Source organism: Zingiber officinale, chromosome 11B (genome assembly GCF_018446385.1).
Source record: "Zingiber officinale cultivar Zhangliang chromosome 11B, Zo_v1.1, whole genome shotgun sequence".
Classification (NCBI taxonomy): domain Eukaryota; kingdom Viridiplantae; phylum Streptophyta; class Magnoliopsida; order Zingiberales; family Zingiberaceae; genus Zingiber; species Zingiber officinale.
The window spans coordinates 11,330,865-11,352,119 of record NC_056007.1 but is presented as its reverse complement, the minus strand read 5'-3'; the positions used below and the strand labels follow the sequence as shown (position 1 = coordinate 11,352,119).

At 37.5% G+C, this 21,255-nt stretch overlaps 1 long non-coding RNA gene and 1 other non-coding gene across 2 annotated transcripts; one reads left to right on the top strand and one right to left on the bottom strand.

The window, feature by feature from the left end:
- Nucleotides 1–7,770: 7,770 nt before the first annotated feature.
- LOC122035621 lies at nt 7,771–7,878 on the bottom strand. The gene has a single exon (XR_006127151.1). It is a non-coding gene; the product is annotated as a small nucleolar RNA Z279/snoR105/snoR108 (small nucleolar RNA).
- A 4,214-nt stretch (nt 7,879–12,092) lies between these two features.
- Nucleotides 12,093–15,022, top strand: LOC122034603. Its single transcript, XR_006126738.1, has 3 exons — nt 12,093–12,626; nt 14,499–14,644; nt 14,722–15,022. It is a non-coding gene; the product is annotated as an uncharacterized LOC122034603 (long non-coding RNA).
- The last annotated feature ends 6,233 nt before the right edge of the window (nt 15,023–21,255 follow it).

Here is a 21,255-nt window from a genome sequence, read left to right as displayed (position 1 = left end):
TGCCATCCGTTCGCCCAACCAACTGTCCAGTCATCTCCCTTTGCCCACGAGGATGCCACATAGCACTGCCATATCAGGTACTAGCCTGACACGTCACCCGAGTGTCATGTAGGCACTGCAATGTCACCTGGAGCATAAATTTAAGCTCCCGAGGCTGTGCGAAGTGCAAAGCGCCCATTGCGCACGTGGCGGGCTCACAGGTGCGAGCACCTGCTCGCCCCTGAGCAGAGAGTACCTGGTACTTTTCTGAGTTAACTCCAATAACTCAACATCATTAATAAGTAAGGAATGCACATCGGAAATTTCCGATGTGGGACTATTCTCCCTTGCATTTTCTTAATGAATAACCAACGTTATTTTGGGCCGACTTTGAACATTAATTTCTCATTCACCCTTAATCGGTTTTGAGCAAATTAATAGTCTAAATCTATCTACGCGAAACGTAGATTTCAATTTTGAAGTCAATTACGACTTTCAACAATTGATGGCTTCCGATTTTTCCTCCTCACAATCGTATTGGTCCATTTAGGCCCCAATATCCAACAATCCCTCACATGAATGGAAATTAATGTAATGCGTGTATGCATGCTGACACTTTACAAGAGTCCAATCGATAAGTCACTGCATCGGGAGAGGTAGCTTGTGGCTTTGAACCTTCCGTAGTGGAATGCTATCGAGTATACTAGGCTGCGCAGTGAACGTGATGTCTTGAACTGCTCAGCTGTTTGTGTATACTAAGACAATAACACCCACACAGAGACCTATCTCACCTACTTTAGGTTCTCATGGTTGGTTCCGTTTTGGCCATGGACACCATCTTGGATTCATGAGTGTTTCATTGAAGCGGCCTGTCTTCACACTCACATAGGTGACACTTCTATCAAGAGTATCCTACCATACTCCACCTTATAAGGTATAGAAGTCACTAAAAGCATAAGCTTAACCTCACTACATGAGGTAGGACAGCACAAATTCATCCTAGGATTGGGATAGAGATAAACTATCTCCTGTGCTGAACCACAACTTCTGAAACTTTGTTGTCCCATTGAACCAAGATCTTGGGATCTCCAGTCAACAAGGTTGGGTTTTTCACTACATCGTTTTCAGTTGTAGATTTTTAATCCCATTCCTCTTGATGAGCAGTATACTTGATCTCGACTCAACCCTTTCGTAAGAGGATCTGCCAAATTATCTTTGGACTTAACATAGTCGATTGCAATCACTCCATTCGAGATCAACTGCCTAATGGTATTATGTCTACGACGTATATGTCTTGACTTCCCATTATACATACTACTCTGTGCCCTTCCAATCGCCGATTGACTATCACAGTGGATCAGTACGGCAGGTACAGGTTTTTCCCAGCTCGGAATATCTTCCAAGAAGTTCCGCAACCATTCAGCTTCCTCAGTTGCTTTGTCTAGTGCTATAAACTCGGATTCCATAGTTGACCGAGCAATGCACGTCTGTTTAGTGGATTTCCAAGATACTGCTCCCCCACCGATCGTGAATACATATCCACTAGTGGATTTGGAGTCTTTTGTATCTGATATCCAATTAGCATCACAATATCCCTCCAACACAGCGGGATATTTTCCATAATGTAATCCATAGTTCATAGTATATTTCAAATATCTAAGAACTCGCATCAATGCCTTCCAATGGGCGTCGTTTGGATTACTGGTGAAACGACTCAGCTTGTTGACCGTACAGGCAATATCCGGACGTGTGCAGTTTGTAAGATACATCAAACTGCCTATTATCCGAGAGTATTCCAACTGCGATATGGTCTCACCATGGTTTTTCGCTAAGTGTTGACTTAGATCCATAGGTGTTTTTACAGTAGAAAGATCGTACGCATTGAATCTTTTCAATACTGATTCTACATAATGGGATTGTGTTAGAACTATCCCCTCTGATGTCCTGAGAATTTTAATTCCCAATATAACATCTGCTTGACCCATATCTTTCATATCGAAATTTTTGGTCAACATTTTCTTTGTAGTCATGATTACATCATGATTACTGCCCATTATTAGCATGTCGTCTACGTACAGACAGACGATTATATAGCCTTTGGGTGTGTCTTTGACATAAATGCATTTGTCACATTCATTTATTCTAAATTCGTTTGACAGCATTACTTTGTCAAATTTTTCGTGACATTGTTTAGGCGCTTGCTTAAGTCCGTATAACGACTTAACAAGTCGACACACCTTTTTCTCATTTCTTGGAGCTATGAACCCTTCGGGTTGCTCCATATAAATTTCTTCTTCCAACTCACCATTTAAGAACGCAGTCTTAACATCCATTTGATGTATTTCAAGGTCATACAGTGCTGCAATGGCTATTAGCACTCGTATGGACGTAATCCTTGTCACCGGTGAGTAGGTGTCGAAGTAATTAAGGCCTTCCTCTTGCTTGTACCCTTTGGCTACAAGTCTGGCCTTATACTTGTCAATTGATCCATCAGCTTTATACTTGCGTTTTAGTATCCACTTACAACCTAATGGTTTATTACCAGAAGGAAGGTCTACTAATTCCCAAGTATGATTATTCATGATAGACTCAATCTCACTATTGACAGCTTCTTTCCACATTGGAGCATCGGGACTAGAGAGAGCCTCACTTAATGTTCTTGGTTCCATTTCTGACATGAAAGTCATGAAATCTGGCCCGAACGATTTCTCAACTCTAGCCCGTTTGCTACGACGTGGCTCTTTGTTTTGATCGTCAATAGTTCTTTTATAACAGCTAAGTTCGGTAACGACATTCTCGTTTGAACTTCCGTTGTTATCATTTTCAACATTTCCCTTCTTATTTGGGAATACGTTTTCAAAGAATATTGCATTCCGAGATTCTATGGTTGTTCCCACATGAATATCAGGAATATCTGATTTGTGAACTAGGAAACGATATGCACTACTATTATGGGCATATCCGACAAATACCGCATCGAACGCGTTTTAGGTCCGATCTTTACTTGCTTTGGTTTAGGTACTTCGACCTTTGCCAAGCACCCCCACACTTTCAGGTATTTGTACGATGGCTCGCGGCCTTTCCATAGTTCATAAGGAGTTTTATCACTTTTCTTATGAGGGATTTTGTTGAGAATGTGATTTGCCGATAATATTGCTTCCCCCCACAAGTTTTGAGGTAAGCCTGAATTTATCAACAAAGCATTCATCATCTCTTTTAGTGTCCGATTTTTACGTTCGGCAACACCGTTCGATTGAGGTGAGTAAGGTGTCGTTGTTTGATGAATAATGCCAGATTCTGAACAAAATTCATTAAACGGTGCACCATATTCTCCACCTCTATCGCTACGAATTATTTTAATTCGTTTGTCAAGTTGATTTTCAACTTCTGTTTTATAAGTTCTAAATGCCTCTAGGGCTTCGTCTTTACTTCTTAAAAGAAAGACATAACAGAACTTTGTGCAGTCATCGATAAAAGTAATAAAATACTTTTTACCTCCTCTAGTTTGCACAAATTTCAAGTCGCATAGATCACTATGTATTAACTCTAGAGGAGTCGTTGACCTTTCCACCGAATGAAAAGGTAGTTTCGTCATTTTTGCTTCCACGCACACTTCACATTTGTGTGTTCCGTCAACATTGACGTTTGGTAATAAATTTAATTTGACGAGACGTTTAAGAGTATTATTATGCACATGTCCGAGTCGATCATGCCACAAATTAAAACACTCAACAACATAGCTAGAAGCATTTATTTTATTACCATCAATATTTCGGAGTACAGGCATTACAACCATTTTGAATAGACCCTTTTCTAGGTACCCCTTTCCTACGAAGATATTATTCTTCGTAAGTACAAAGTTGTCTGACTGGAACACTAGCCTAAATCCGGCCTTAACTAGTGCCGCTCCAGAAACTAGGTTCTTACTGATGTCGGGAACATGGAGTACATCAATGAGTGTTAGCTCCTTTCCGGACGTCATCTTCAGAACAACTTTTCCGAGTCCGACAATTGGCGACGTCGTGGAATTACCCATATAGAGCTTCCCGCCATTTATCGGAGTATACTTGGAGAACATCGCCTTATCGGAACAGATATGACGAGTTGCTCCAGTATCAATGAACCACTGCTTCGGGTTGGTATCCACCAAGTTGGCTTCAAATACAACCGCAGTGAGATCCAAGTCCTCAAGAGAGGTTGCGACGTGGTTCGCAGCATCCTTTGGCCCCTTGGTTGGCTTCTTCGGGCGTCTGCAGTCCTTGGACAGGTGTCCTGCCTTTCCACAGTTGTAGCAGGATCCCTTGAACTTCTTTGCTTGTGCCTTCTTCTTGAACTGTTTCGGCTTTTTAGCGTTCGGCTCGACCAGGTTGGACATATCGTCTATAGTCCGCTTGGTTCCTCTGCAGTCGGATAACTTTCGATTATCCTCCTCTATTCGTAGCCTCAGGATCAGGTCTTGCAGCCCTATCTCCTTTTGCTTGTGCTTTAGGTAATTCTTGAAATCCTTCCATGACGGAGGGAGCTTCTCAATTACCGCAGCAACTGCGAATGACTCGTTCAGCTTCATTCCTTCGGCGTCCAGATCATGCAGTATTAATTGCATATCTTGGACTTGAGATGAGACGCTCTTTGAGTCCACCATCTTGAAATCCAGAAACCGGCCGACGATGAATTTCTTCAGTCCGGCATTTTCGGTCTTGTATTTCTTCTCAAGCGATTCCCACAAAGATTTCGCTGTCTCCAATGAACAATACACGTTATACAACGTGTTGTCCAAGGCGTTGAGAATGTAGTTGCGACACAGAAAATCTCCGTGCGTCCACGTATCGCAAGCAGCCTTGCTACCGTCCGTAGCGACTGGCGGGTCTTCACGCAAAAACCGTACAAGGTTTAGCGTTGTTAAGTAGAACAGCATCTTCTGTTGCCATCTTTTGAAGTCGGCTCCGGTGAATTTCTCCGGCTTTTCTCCGTGCGGAATGGATGTCGGAACGGCCGTCGGAACAGCGGTCGGAATGGCGGTTGGAACGTCGTTGGTAGCCATATCAGTTTGTACGGAATATCGTTTACGACTGTTGTTTCCGGTAAATTCCGGAGTATGCAAACTGATCGTCGAGGCTAGTGTTCGACACTATCTCCGTAAACGATATTGCTCCGCTACGGTGCTTAACGGATTGTTGCAATTCGTTCCCAAGATACAACGACGACAATCGTCTCGGAATCGTAGCACTCCGACTTCCGAGACCAGCGAACCTTCTCGTAGGCTTCTTGGACTCTTGAATGCACAAGATGAGTGAGTGAATACTTGAGGAAGAGAAGATTAAGTTTAGTGATTTGATTCCAATCTGGAGGGTTCTATTTATACAGAAGGAAGAGGCTTTAGGGAGGGGTGTGACCTTTGGGTGGATTAATCTGGGCCGTCCGGACTGAAGAGTTATAACCCTTCACATAGCCCCTTTAATCTCATCCATCAGATCTAAGAGTTGTGACCCTCAGATCTATCAGCCATCGGATCTGGATCCATTGATCCGATGCTTCAGATCATGTCTCATCCCAAGCCGTCAGATCGTGACTCATTGTGATCCAACGCTCTAGATCGCATCACAAGCGATCCACCATACTTCTTTGATCAACGTTGATCAACGGCTGCCATCCGTTCGCCCAACCAACTGTCCAGTCATCTCCCTTTGCCCACGAGGATGCCACATAGCACTGCCATATCAGGTACTAGCCTGACACGTCACCCGAGTGTCATGTAGGCACTGCAATGTCACCTGGAGCATAAATTTAAGCTCCTGAGACGGTGCGAAGTGCAAAGTGCGCCTACAAAGCGCCCATTGCGCACGTGGCGGGTGGCGGGCTCACAGGTGCGAGCACCTGCTCGCCCCTGAGCAGAGAGTACCTGGTACTTTTCTGAGTTAACTCCAATAACTCAACATCATTAATAAGTAAGGAATGCACATCGGAAATTTCCGATGTGGGACTATTCTCCCTTGCATTTTCTTAATGAATAACCAACGTTATTTTGGGCCGACTTTGAACATTAATTTCTCATTCACCCTTAATCGGTTTTGAGCAAATTAATAGTCTAAATCTATCTACGCGAAACGTAGATTTCAATTTTGAAGTCAATTACGACTTTCAACAATTGATGGCTTCCGATTTTTCCTCCTCACAATCGTATTGGTCCATTTAGGCCCCAATATCCAACATATTATTCCTAAATCTGTCCCGATACAACATGATGGAATATAGGGGATAGGGAATTCTCTAATATCCTTTTATATTTGTTTTCGGATGTGCCCCGATGCAACATGATGTAATATAGGGATAGAGAATTCTCTAAGATCCTTTTATATTTGTTCTTGGATGAGGGTAGAGTGATGTAATATAGGCAGTGACGTAGCTAGGATTTTAGACTAGCAGGGGCAATTTTAAAAATATAAATATTAGTATAAATCAATATTTTTCACTCTCTAAAAGTATAAATTTTGAATTCAATGAGTTAAAAATGAACTTAAATTCAATTTTTTTTAATTTAGTCCTTGATTTTAGTTGAAACAACGATATGTCGACCTTATCTATGAGTCAAAGTCAAAGAATCATTTAGATGGAAAAGGAAGAGAAGAAGGATATAGTGGAGGGGGAGATGCCCTATTTGAAGTAGGTATATCTCATATTTTCTTAAAATATCTCGACATTCATATTTCACCTAATTTATTATTAACATAATATTTTAGACATATAATTACTTAATTTAATGACTAATATTTTTCCAACCATTCAAAAATAATAATAAAATTGATAGTAAACTTGACTAACAAATAAAAACATAAATATGAAAAATTGACACCATATTTTTTTAGCACTTAAATCTGTAACGAAAAAAATCAAATAAGAAAATTTCACCATAATCCAAAAGGTGTTTGCTATGGATAATTGGTGTAGTGACGATGTTGATACTCGTAGCAAATAACGACAACTGCCAATAATATCGTGTAATGACAATAATGTAAACGGTAGTGGCAGAGAGGAAAACACAAGGAAAAAATAAAACACGATATTGAAGATAAATAAAAAAAATAGGAGAGAGGGGAAAAAGAAACCCAGAGAGAGAAAAAAAATAAAACATGATCTAATTTTCATTGAATTTTTTTTATGTAAAATTTCATAAAATGTTAAAATTTATAATTAAGTTTTTTTTTCCAATGTACAATTTTTTTTTCTCAAATTTCAGGGGGTGTGGTCGTACCCCCAAAGCTCCACCTAGCTACGCCCCTGAATATAGGGATAGAGAATTCTCTGAGATCCTTTTATATTTGTTCTTGGATGAGGATAGAGATGGAGGATGAGAATGAGAATTCTTTGATTAGATGAGGATGGGAATAAAATTCAAGCTCAAGCTTCATTTTGTAATAGCCTCCAAGTATTCTTAGCAAGGTGATTACATTCATGATGTAACTACTCTTCATAGATAAATGACAATATCAATTTATAGTCAACCATCACATCACATGATTAAAAATGGAAGAAATTTGTCTTCAGAGATATACATCGATAATCTCTATTCTAATTATCTATTCTATTGTAAATATAATGTATTGTATTTTTCTGCTATGCAAGTCTTTCTATTTTATTATAAATACCATAAAGATATTATTTTTAATAAAAAGGACTTAAATAAAATAGAATAAAATCAAGAGTTCCTTTTTAAAATATACATTTAAATGTTATTAAAATTATAAAATAAATAATTATAAAAGGAAACTTGAAATAGCGAAAGTAAAATCAATAGGGATCAGCAGGGTAAGAATTGGAGCACTCCCGTTGTCGTAACAGGCTTGGGTCGGGTGCTCATCACGCACAAAAACTGCGCAAGTAAATTACCACTCATCATATCCCGTTTACTGCCTGAAGGATCATGCTTTTGATTGACCTCTATTATGGTTTATATCGGATGCAGCTCTCCTCTATTGCTTTCTTTCCGTCGATGTGGGACTAAGATTGCGAGCCCATGTAGCGACCAGAAGAGCATCTTTCGCAGTGGGCCTATTCCCAGTCCAATTCTGTTAGAATTGTTTTTTATAAAAAAATCTTATTTTCTTTTAAAATAAATAAATATTATTAAATTACCCTTCTTCATTTTTTTTTTCGGAGAAATCCTTATATAATTTTTTTTTAAAAAAAAATAGAAATTGCTGCTAGGTTAGGTTGCTCCTTCACGTTGTGAAGCTTCTCCCATGGGATTCACTATGTTGGCCTTTGTTGGGTGGCGGTTCCACCTTTTGCCACTATGTTGGCCTTTGTTGGCTGGGAGTCTTCCTCGTAATTTTTTTTCCATTGATCGATTCTGTCATCTTTGGCTTTCTTAATACTTTACACTGTGAGGTCTCTTTCCTCCATCCTCAGTCACTCAATTCTCTTCTCAACATGAGCCTGATATTATTTCATATCAGGTCTACATTAAGCCTGATATGATTTCATATTAGACTCACGTTGGACCTGATATGATTCCATATCAAGTCCAACGTGGATATTTTTTATGATTATTTTATTTTACATGTTAATATTTATGAAACCCCGAAATAAATAATGGATATCATATTTGAACTCCTTGCAACCTTAAAAATCCATAGAAACTGAAATGGATGCAATCAGAGCTCTCTAGGTTTATCAGTGGATTTTGACTGAAACTCACTGATAGACCTAGAGAATTCCGATTACACTCATTTCAATTCCAGTGAATTTCTGAGATTGCAAGAAGTTTAAATATACTATTCATTGTTGATTTTGGCTTCTTTAAATGTATTAAAATATTATTAAAAAATTGACTAAATCTGTTATTCATATATTCTGCATGCTGGTTAAAAAGTGAAGAGAGAGAAAAATAGTAAAAAAAGAAAGAAAAACAATAGAAAAAATCATATTGTTAGGAGGGTAAAATAGGAATAACACTTGAAAATGTGTGTTCTTTGGTAAATTGTAAAATAACGTATGTCTTTTAGTAAATTTAAAAATTTAGGTGCATTATTTGATAAATTACCGATTGATTTATATTGACTCATCTAAAATAATAATGTATCTTGTAACCAGTATAATTCATAACCGATATAATATAGTATCCTTAATATAGATTAGAATTAAAAATATTCTTATTGTAATAATTTAAAAAATATATTTTTCTCATGTGTATTATTGATCAATGATATATTTTCCTTTTACTAGAAGTGATAAATCTTATGTTGAATGTACACTTATTTTCGCATGGTTAACATGATATACTTTTTTTACTTTTTCAATAAGAAATTTCTATGAAATTAGTCATCCCAAGATTAATCAACGTAAGCTATGTACCTTATACTAATTAAAATAAATAAATAAAAATAAAAACAACAACATACATGGTGTACTTATTTCTTGTTCAAGGGATCATCACTCAAATATCGTGTACATTGATCTTCAATTGAGATCAATGGGATAAGTCTAAGAACAAGTGATACAGATGCCTACCTTACATGTAAACCTATTGAATCACAAGGCGCGACTTATCATCCTCTAACAATATTAAACAGATAATTAAGTATCAAAAATATAGATACTTAACATTGGAGGGCGTCTAACTGAACAACTTCGGCGCACTCTAACTTTGTTGATATACATAGAGACATCATTTCACAATCATGTTCTTCTTGTTATAACACATGCAATTGTGGATTAATTTTAGGGTTTTTTACCGGTTAAACGGGCAATGATAAGGTAGCTATTGTGAGAAGAGGTTATGGGGGCTAAGAAGGATGAATGTAAGGCATGAGAATGCAAAGGCAATGACACAACTAGTCTTAACCCTAATTGCTCGACGAGAGAAAAGATGAATTACATAGAAATTAAGATATTTTTCTTCGTTTACTAACACAATTTGTGAACAAATTTAGCATTTACCTATCGTAAAAATCACAACAATAGTGTTCGCTCAAGTGTGTTGCTAAACGATCATGGTAAACTCGTGGCTGTGAATCACTCCTATAGTTTGGGTGCGAGTGAAGTCGAACCCGAGGCCTAGTTGTGAATTGTGATTGTGAGCTCATGATTTGACTGCGAATAGTGGACCCAAATAAACCCTCATTTGCCCTAAAACCCTTAGCCCTGAGCTAACCCACAATTTGGGCGCAAATTAAGCCGAAGTCTAGGCTTGGTTATGAATCGCGATCGTGAGCTCTAATTGAGCCAAATACACGACTTTATTTTTTTTTAAAAAATCTCATTCGTCCTAAATTCCTTAACCCTCAGTTGACCCATGCTTTGGGCACAAGTTAAGCCAAAGTCTAGGCGTGGCTACAAATCTTGATCATGGGCTCTAGTTGACTCAATTACAAGCCCTTATTAAAAAAAATCTCATTCGTCCTAAACCCCTTAACCCTAACTTGACCCACACCTTGGGCGAGAGTCAAGCCGAAGTCTAGGCATGGCTATGAATTGCAATCGTGAGCTCTCTAGTTGAGCCAAATACATGACTTTATTAAATAAAAAATCTCTTTCACCCCAAACCCCTTAACCATCAATTGACCCACGATTTGGGCATGAGTCAAGCCAAAGTTTAAGCCTAGTTGCGAACCACGATCGTGGCCTCTAGTTGACTCAAATACATGTCCTTATTGAAAAATCTCATTCGCCCTAAACCCCTTAACCCTAAGTTGACCCTCGCTTTGGGGCGGAGTCAAACCCAAGTCTAGGCTTGGCTGCAAATCTTGATTGTGAGCTCTAGTTGACCTAAATACACGACTTTATTAAACAAAATCTCATTCGTGCTAAGCCCTTTACACTTAAATGACCCGTACTTTGTCTGCGAGTCAAGCCGAAGTCTAAACCTAGCTGTGAATCACGATCATGAGCTCTGGTCAACCCAAATACACGACCGACCTTATTAGCAAAATCTTATTTGGATTAAACCCTCTTAGTTGACCCATTCTTTGGGTGGGAGTCAAGCCGAAGTCTAGGTTTGACTGTGAATCTTGATTGTAAGCTCTAGTTGACTCAAATACACGACTTTATTAAACAAAATCTTATTCGTCTTAAACCCCTTTACACTCAGTTCACCTATATTTTGGGTTCGAGTCAAGTCTAGGGATGACAATGGCTCCGGATTTTTGGGGGGGGGGGGATTTGGTCAAACTCAGGGCTTGCCCCGTCTCCCTTTGGACCCGCACCATCCTGTCCCGTGAACTCGGCGGAGCGGATCCGGATTAGACTTACTAGACTCGTCATATTTTATTTTTTTTTAAATACAAAATAAAATTTTTTAAAAATTAATTAAACATTAAATTTATTTTCAACATTTATATTAATAATATTTTGTAATAAAAAATATTATCATAAATTAAAATATATCCATTTTGATTCCATTAAAAATTAATTATCAATTTTTATTCCATTAATAATTAATAAAAAAATATTATACGAGGCGGGTTCGGACGGATCCGGTTAAACTCGTGATCCGTCTTAAGATCTATTTAGACAAGTCTAAAATCCGTCCCATCGGGATTAGGGGTGTAAATGAGCCAAGCCGCTCGTGAGCTATTCGAAACTCGATTCGATAAAAGCTCGTTTGAGCTCGTTTAATGAGGCTCGTTAAGATAAACAAATCAAACTCAAGCTTCACAATATTCGGCTCGTTAGCTCGTGAACATGTTCGTTAAGCTCATAAATCAACTTTTAAATAAAAAAAATAATAGTTTTGATATTGAATTTATAGATTTTACACTCTACTTATGAAAAACATAGACAAATATATTAAATTTATTTATTAGAATAAAATTATAAATTTTAACAAAAATATTATATTTTTTAAAAAATATATAATTTAATTTTTAATGAATATTTAAATTTATAATTTATATTTATTAAGCTTGTTTAAGCTCGATAAAAGTTCGAATAAGCTCGTGAACCATGAATATATTCGTTAAATAAAGCTCGAGTTCGACTCAATTATAAATGAACCAAACTTAAACATCCAAGAGTTCGGCTCGACTCAACTTGGCTCGATTACACCCCTAGTCGGGATGAATTTATTATAAAACTGGATTTCAACCGGTCCATTACCATCCTAATCAAGTCGAAGTCAAGGCCTGGCTGTGAATAGCGATCGTGAGCTCTGGTTGACCCAAATACACGGCCGGCCGGCCGGCCTTATTAACAAAATCTCATTCGCCCTAAAACCCTCAGCTGATCGTCACGATCACATTGCTCCGCGATCCCCCGACGCGGCTTATCCCTTCTAGGTCCCGACTCTTCAACTCGGGCATCGCCGTCCCCAGCGGCGGCCTTTCCCTCATGATCGCCGGCGAGTACGTTTGAGTGTCGGCCATCTCTGCTGCGAGCCCAGGCGGAGCTGTCTACAGTGAGTCCCGGCCGGAGCTTTATCCGGCATCGCCTCCACTTCCGGGACAACCACAAGTATGTTCCATCTTTCACGATGTTGGCGAAGAAATCAATAAGCTCCGGTAGCCTTGAGATATCTCTTGAAATGTCAGGGCTCATGATGGAGTTTGGTCATTTGCCCACATGGGCAAATGCAAATAATATGATAGTGAACATAATTAGAAATGGCAGGATTCACCAAGCTTCTGAGGTTCTCTCGCTATTGCAGGAAAAAGGTTTTATGCCAAATGTCTACACCTTCAATGCATTTCTTTTTTGCTTTTCCCAATCATGTCTTAGCCATATAGCTCTTTCTCTCCTTTTTATCATGAAAAAGAAGGCAGTTTTGGTCCAAATGTCTATTCCTATACAGTTTTGGTGCTCGGGTTGAGAAAGGAAGAGTTGTGGGAAGAGGCTTATCGTGTTTTGAAACTTATGGAAGATGAAGGCTGCATGCCTACAGTTGTCGCATTCACTATACTTATTAGGAGCCTTTGCAAAAAAAAAGGGAGTCTAAGAAGGCATTTGGTATTTTTGAGACGATGCATAAGAATGGATGTTGACCTGATCTAGTGACATGTAATGTACTACTCCATGGTCTTTGTTCCAGCAATTGAATCATTGAAACTCATAACTTCATTCATCTTATGGAACAGAAAGGCTACTTTCCTAATCAGGTTTCCTGTTGTACACTAGAGAGTGGTTTATTGAAGTCTGGGATGGTAATAATGCAATAGATCTCCTGCAAAAAGTAGTCTATTGGGGAAACAATAGTAGAGATATTGTCACTTGGAATATGTACTTTCATTGTTTATGCTGCAAGGGGAACATGGATGAGGTATTTGAACTGCTAGATAGTATGATGTAGAAGGGTTTTCTGCCAACTACTGTCACATATGACATTATCCTAAAGGGGTTACGCAAACATAATTTTATTGATGAGGCACTAGAGTTTTTTGATCTTTGTTTTTCAGAGTGGAAAAGGTCCTGACTCGGTTTCATTCAATACAATTCTTTCAGTGGCTTGCAAACAGTGTAACTCATCTATGATCTGAAGGATTTTGATAAGAATGGACATTGAGGGAACCAAACTTGATACCATTGGCATGACTTGTTTGATGCAGTACTTCTCCAAGGCTAACAGACCTTTGGAATGCTATAATATTTTTAAGTATATGATTCTATATAGGCACAAACCCAGTACAATCACTAATGTACTTTTGCACAGCCTTTGCAAGAGCAGTTTTTTATGGTATGCGTATAGAATGCTTCACAGATTCAAGAATGCAGGAATATTTCCAGATATAACTTCATATAACATCCTTTTTCATGCTTCAATTAAGGAAGTGATTATTTCTTAATGAAGTGTATGTTATAATTCTTCATCCTTGATTCTAGATTCACATCAAGCTTTTCAATAATGCTAAAGATCTGCATGCATTGAGTTATTCCCTCGCCTAGATTAATTGGACAAATTTCCCAAGGAAAAGTTCTAGATTTGATTTGACGAGTTTGTCTTAATAAATTTTCCTAGAAGAAAAATTATCTTGACTAACTTGCTATCAAGTATGGATATAATTATATTTTGTTGCCTAAATATTCACAATTGAAGTCTTTATTAGTAGTGATTGAATTCTTGTAGTGCATATGGCATCACGAACAACGGCAAGATCTTGATCACCTATTGGCCACCAGGAGTTAATTGCATAGTAGAAGTCTAATCATTGTGTTAATTTGAATGATTGGAATAGTCATCCAAAAGAAAGAAGGGGATTGCTTTTGAATTCTTCTTCGAACATTAGCAGAATGTGTAGACATAAGAGAGTGAATTAGTGCATTAGCCACCCACTTCATAAGAAGACGTAACCACTTAGTAGTGATTCATTGCTTAATTTTGTAAATAATATGATTTTAAAACCTGACAAGAATAAATTTGCATGAGATATATGTTCTATGATATTTCATGGGCCACTAGACTTCTTTTACATTGAGCCTTTTCCTAGTTCCATTCGTCCCTGGTGGATGACAATTTATTAGGAAAATTTATTTCTGATTTGGATAAAATTTTGCATTTACTTGAGTAACTCATCTATCATTTTTTGTAAAAGGTTTTTGAACCTTGGATCCAGTTGACTGGAGGCGGCTAAAATCTATTCATCAGAAGGCTTTGTATACTAGTTCTTGGAGAGCGTTTGGACACATCTTTCACCAAAACAAAAGGATTCAAGAGCGGATTTAACATCTCAATCTTTTGGTAATTTTCTCTCTTAAACCCTCATTTTCATTATCAGGAAGTGGCGAGCTTTATTTATTAGCAAAATCTTTGATCAGGGTTAAATTTGGTCTTGCAAAATCCCATTGATCAGGTAAAGGTTTCATTCTTGTATTGTAGAGGTTTACCTTATTCCTCTTGTGAAGGGATAGTAAGTGTCGATCCCAGATGATACATAGGATGCATTATATATAGATAATGGGGTGAGATCTCTGAAAAATATAAATCTACTTGTTAGTGTGTATGCTTTATCTTTATTATTTTTATTGTGTATTGAATACTCTTAATTATATTTGTGCCCCATTGTTATTAACATTATTATTGTCTTTGTGCGGATGTGAAGAATAAAAAAATTTAGTGTGTAAATTTGTTGTTCAATATGGTGTGCAAGTGGCATCTTTAGGTTATATATCTTGTAGTAAATCTATTACACAATCCAATGGTTGTAGATATGTGTCGTGAGTTTGTGTGACGAGGATCTTGGTTACATGGTTGTAGATATTTTGGTGTACTAAACATCTTAATGCCAAAATTATAGTTACATGGTATAGGATCGAAAAGAATTTAGATATTTCTATAATAGTATGATATTATCCATTTTGTGCTTAAATCTTTATGATTTTACTCTTGGATTATATTCAAAAGGTCTCATGTCAATGGAGATATCTTTCTCTTATAAACTCATGATCTTTCCCAACCTTGCAACCCAACAATCCCCCTCTCAAACAAAGGACCACAGGCTTCCCACGTCCGATCCTCGATCCATTAGGTCTTCCTATCTCTCGGTTCACTCAACCTACTAGGACTTCCTGCTTGGTGTCTTGTCCTCTTGATCCGAACATAGGAACCCATACTTTCTTTATTCGAGGTCAATATTATATCCACATTGCACAATCAGATCATAGTTTTTTTGCACAGTCGGCGGTTAAATCTTCTGGCAGTCTAGATTTGATATTAATTGTAAGATCAAAAAGAATTTTGATATCTAAATAATGGTATAATATTGTCCATTTTGAGTCTAAATCCTTATGATTTTACTTTTGGGTTCTACCCAAAAGACCTCATGTCAATGAAAATATATTTCTTTTATAAATCCATGATTTTTTCAATGTGTTTTCAATATGGGACTATGTTTACAACTATACAATCTCAACACATAGAACTAACAGGCGACGAGCATCTTGGTTAGACTTGATTGAGTTAGGTAGAGTTATAAGCAATCCTTGCAAGGTGAATGGGTGTAAGGCTATCATTGATGTTTAACCTCTTTTGGGCCATTAAAGTGTTTTAATTTAGTTAAAACACTTTGATGCAAAAAAATTATAGTTATAGGGAACAAACAAGCTACAAAGATCTTGGTTAGAATTGACTTGTGCTCAAGTGTGGATAGTTAGATGAGTTTGTGGCCTCACAAGAGGGCTCAAAAACATTAAGATTACTGAATGAAAAGTCTTGAAATTTAGACTTATGAATTCTAAAGTAAAGCCCCCTTCCACATACATACATATGCTGCCCTTCGTTTAATCAAAAAGAATGTTTATTATTTCTCATCGTACATAAGTTGTGCTTTAAATTTATTTAGTAGGCGAACTAAGAGCAAAACTGTCTATCTTCAAAAATTTTCATATCAAAAGGTAAAAATTAAAAGGGCACTTGAAATTATGTAAATTGTCAAGAGGGCGTTTCATTTTCAAAACAAAAAATAAATCAAAAGGACGTCCTATCAAATGTTTTGTACTCAAAATACATTTTATTCCAGTGTTATTGTAATATAATAACTACTTGATAGTTTTTACAATATAAAAAATTGATTATTTTATTTAAATTAAAATTATTATACATAAAATATTATTATATCAAAATATTCTTTATTAATTTAGTCAAAATTATTTAAACTTCATTAAAATGTTGGTTGAAATTACTTTAAAATAATTATAACAGCTACTTAGTTGTTATATAATTGTAGCTAAACCATAAATTCTAAAGTTGACCAGTATTATATTAAAATATCTTTTATTATTAAAATTATTTAAACTTTACTAAAATTATTTTAAATTGATTAAAATCATTTTAAATATAATAACAGCTATTTAATAGTTCCTATAATACTACAAAGGTGTTGTGCTAATTGTTATATATTGTAATAATTAGTTGTAATTGTTACAATAGCATTGAAAGTAAAGAATAATGGTGTATTGCTACCATTATAACAATTAGTCATAACTATTATAAAACCATTAAAAATAAGGATATTTATAGGATAAAATATTTGATTGGACGTCCTTTTACTTATAAAAAACTAGTGTCCTTTTTGATGATTTACATAATATTTTTGCCCCCTAAAAATTGCTGGTAGGTTTTCTCTTCCAAGTTCAATTTGTCCTTTAGTCTTTACTGGAGACAGATTTTGGAAAAGAAAACCCAGAAACTTAAAAGAGAGAAAAAGAAAGAAAAAGATGGGCCAACTTACCATGAAGGAACGGTGCTAATAAAAATAATAATAATCACATCAGACAAAGTTGAAATGTATACTCTTCTAGACACATAATTCCTCCTTGCAATATTTTTGTAATTAAAATTTTGAACACCTAATAATTAAACATTTGTCTTTATCATTCTGTCTCCAGTCATTCAACAAAAGTCTAGAATGGTTCATGTAGGTTGTTGCCACAGACAAAAGTCTAGAATGGCAAAGAAAAATTTGTCTTTAGATTTTTTTTTTTTAAAAAATATTATTTGAAAGTATTCTTTTTTCTTTAATATGTTTGAGTGAACATATAGATAATTTACATGCTCAAATGTTATTAGAAGGCATGTCTAACTCAAGATGATTTGCGTATCTAACTTCAAATTGACGCGATATATCTATAATAATTTTTATAAAAATTATCGCTTAACCTCGAATAGGATACTCTTTATAACACTTGGCTGATTTGCGTGTTCTCGCGATTAGAATAATAGGGTGATTGATGCAACCATTAAGATTCTATTACTTGAAAGAGTAATGATAAAAAAAATATGTAGAGGATTCGACTACATGAGGGAGGTTGGTCAAATTATAGACACCTAAGGAAGTGAGTGCGAAAGAGTATATGTTCGCAAAGATCTTTGCCTCGATGTAGCGGTGATTGACAACAAACTTCACAAAAACAAAATGGAAAGTAAGTAGAAAGAATGGTAGATATAAGAGTTTTAGGGTTTAGAGTTTTAGGATTTAGAGTGAGTGGTAGGTAAAAAAGATGGGATGGTCAAAAGCATCCTCTCGCTAGCTCTAGAGAATATTAGATGAGAATCAATGAGATTATTTGAGTGGATTTGATGGTAACATAATGTGGATAATTTAAGAATATTTAAATGATAATACATGAATACTTCAAAATGGAATGTACTTAATAATTATTTTCTTCCTCCATTTGGCATAATTTTTAAAATTTATTAAATTTAATATAATGAATTAAGACCGTCTTTTTACAATAGTAAAATTATTGTCATGCTACCCTATGGTCATAGAAATCTCTTACAACTATGTATAATAGATCTAATGTGCTCTAATCTTTCTTCAAAACTCCCCGTTAATAGAAGCTGTTTACACTGAATTATCTTTATCAAATATAATATATACAATTCATATTAAAATTTACTCTAGACCATCGTCTTTTAAAATACAATAACTTTTATCTTGGATAGCAATACTATAAATTATAAAAACTTTAAATGTCGATGCTTTAGGAACTCTTTAGAATGCAAGTATGGAATACTTATCTTAGATGTCATAAGATGCAAAGTGAATGTGCATATGCACCTCCCTCCAAGGTTTAATATCTTTTTGGGAGAATTTCATATTCCTTTCTCTTCTACTTTGCCTTTATAATAGATTTTTATTTGAGCTAAATACTCTAAAAATATCTACTCAAAATATAAAATTTAATTTTCTAACCGATTTTTAGTTTTATCAAATAGAATCCGCTTGAATTATTTTTCAAAGTTTATTAATTTAAAATTAATTTTTCAGAAATTAGTTATATGTTATTATCTATAATCTTAATTATGTGATTACTAATCACATAATCAAAATTATAAAGAATAAATCATAATCTAATATTACTGGATTCATCTTTGAAATACTCATTTTGAGAAATAAAACATTTAAGAGATTTTTATTTTTAACTCCGGAATGAGGTAAACCTCATACTTTACATTCTGTTACATTCCTCATTTGTTAACGTGACAGGTATATTTTGTTATTTGGAAATCACTTATTACTCGAATTAAATAGTATAATCTTAGATAAATAGTTAAGATTATCAACCGTAACCTTCAACCTAATCTACCTTTATAATTGTTCACTATGTCCACCAAAACTTCACAACAATATCAGCACCACTTATACGTAGCAATCTGGACAAATTATAATTCTTAATTTGAGAATCCACATTAGTGTTAATATGTGGGTATTATAATATTTAAATATTGATGTGGTGATAAGGGGGAAGGCCCCGCTTCGTTGCCATGCTGGAGGTCAGTGCCATGGTAGGGGCCAGTCAAGGTGGTCAAACGCTCCTAGGCCATTGGCGAATCGAGTAGCACGCTCGTCCGATCGGGATAAGGAAGACCCCATTCGAAATCATAATAGCTCGGCGAGGTTTCGAGCTTCCGACGCTCAAAAAAACTATTAGGTATCTACAAGAGCACACTGAGTGGCTTCCCCGTTCGGTCTTATATAGAGTTACCAAAACAGGGTGGATTTATGACTGAGTTATGCAGAAATAGAAGAACGGTCGAGTGACTTTCTCAAGATAGCGGAAGCACCGGTCGAGCGGCCTCCCGACTCGGCCAGATAACACACTCATCCAAGCCGAGCGGCTATCCCGCTCGACCCAATAAAAGACACTGTTATCTTGATATTATCTTTTCGGAAGTATGTGCCGCTAACAGACGGCATGGTCGGCGGTTGGTTCAGACAGAATATCGTACGGCAGAAGCTTTCACTGTCACTTCAGAAATATGCTCGGCTTGTTAAGGTATTGTGTCAGGGACACTTTACTGATACATCTTTTCAGGGAAAATTTCGAGAAGTGTGCACGCCTTAGGAAGCATGCACGCGCGCTACAGGAGCCCTATATAAAGGGGGGTCCAAACTTCAGCGGATGTATGTGTTAGATGCGATAATCCACTATTGTTGTTACTATTCGCTATTTTGCTCTGCTTCCATACGTCGGTGGTGACTGACTTGAGCGTCGGAGGGTCATCGCCTGGGACCCCTTCCCTGACTAGGCACTGACGAAGTTGTGGTTGCAGGGTCTCGAGGAGTCAACATACGGTCAACTGAAGCGCCACGTCCCCAGCTTCTGTCACCTTGACTATCGGACAGGATCAAATTTGGCGTCGTCTGTGAGAACACAACCTGCATCCGAGCCGAGAGGATGGAAGACGCTGGATGACTTCACACAGTGATGCTCACCCAAGAAGAACTCAACCTGCTCGTGCAAGCCCGAGCACAGAAAATAGTCAAGCAACAACAACAGAAGGCGCTAGCCGATCGGCAAGCACAGCAAGCAACGTCCGTAGCAGGAGGTCGAGCAACACAAGAGGACCGCCCAGAGCAACTCTCTATCCGGGGTAGAATAGGTTGTCGATCGGCATGCATGGCGAAGCGCCACCCGCGCCAATACCTTTTCATCGGGCATTGTTCTAAACACCCTCGGAGATAGCCCAAGCCAACCAAGAGCGGGGATCTTCTTCGGACGAAGCGCCCGTTCGAGATGCACAAAAAGGCAAGGCGCCTCGGGGCAACACTTCTCCTGAGCGAATCAATCGTCAATTCTCCGAGGACATATTGCGAGATCCTCTCCCTAGGCACTATACCCCACTGGTGATCATGTCCTACAACGGTTCGACCGATCTAGATGATCATCTGGATAGGTTCGATAACAAAGACACACTCCACTAGTACACAGATGGAATGAAATACCGAGTCTTCCTCACCACGCTTTCCAGTTCGGCGCAACGCTGGTTCAGAAGGCTGCCAGACGAATCTATACGAAGCTTCAAAGATTTCCGAACGGCCTTCTTACACCATTTTGCCAGCAGCAGACACTATCAAAAGATAAGCGTCAGCCTATTTTCCTTGAAGCAAGGGTCGAGAGAAGCTCTACGAGCCTATATACAGCGCTTCAATCAGGTGGCCATGGATATTTCCTCGGTCTCATCTGAGACCATGATGAATGCATTCACTCAAGGGCTTGTCAAGGGAGACTTCTTCCGATCGCTCATAAGGAAGCCGCCCAGAGATTATGATCACATGTTTTAAAAGGTCAATGAGTACATCAACGTGGAGGAAGCCTAAGCGGCTAGAAGGAAGGAGACGCTAGCCGAACACTCGGCGTCGACCGAACGCCGACTGATGAGCAACCACCAGCCGCCTAAGGGGCCAAGAGCCGAAGGAGGGCAGCCACATGAGACAAGGACGCATGTCGTGCAGCATGTCACTTCCGGCCAACCGAAAGCATCAAAGGGCAAGGTATGAACATCTATGTTTTGCTCTTTCCATCAGTCCACATCACAACACATGTGATTGCCAAGGATTGACGCCC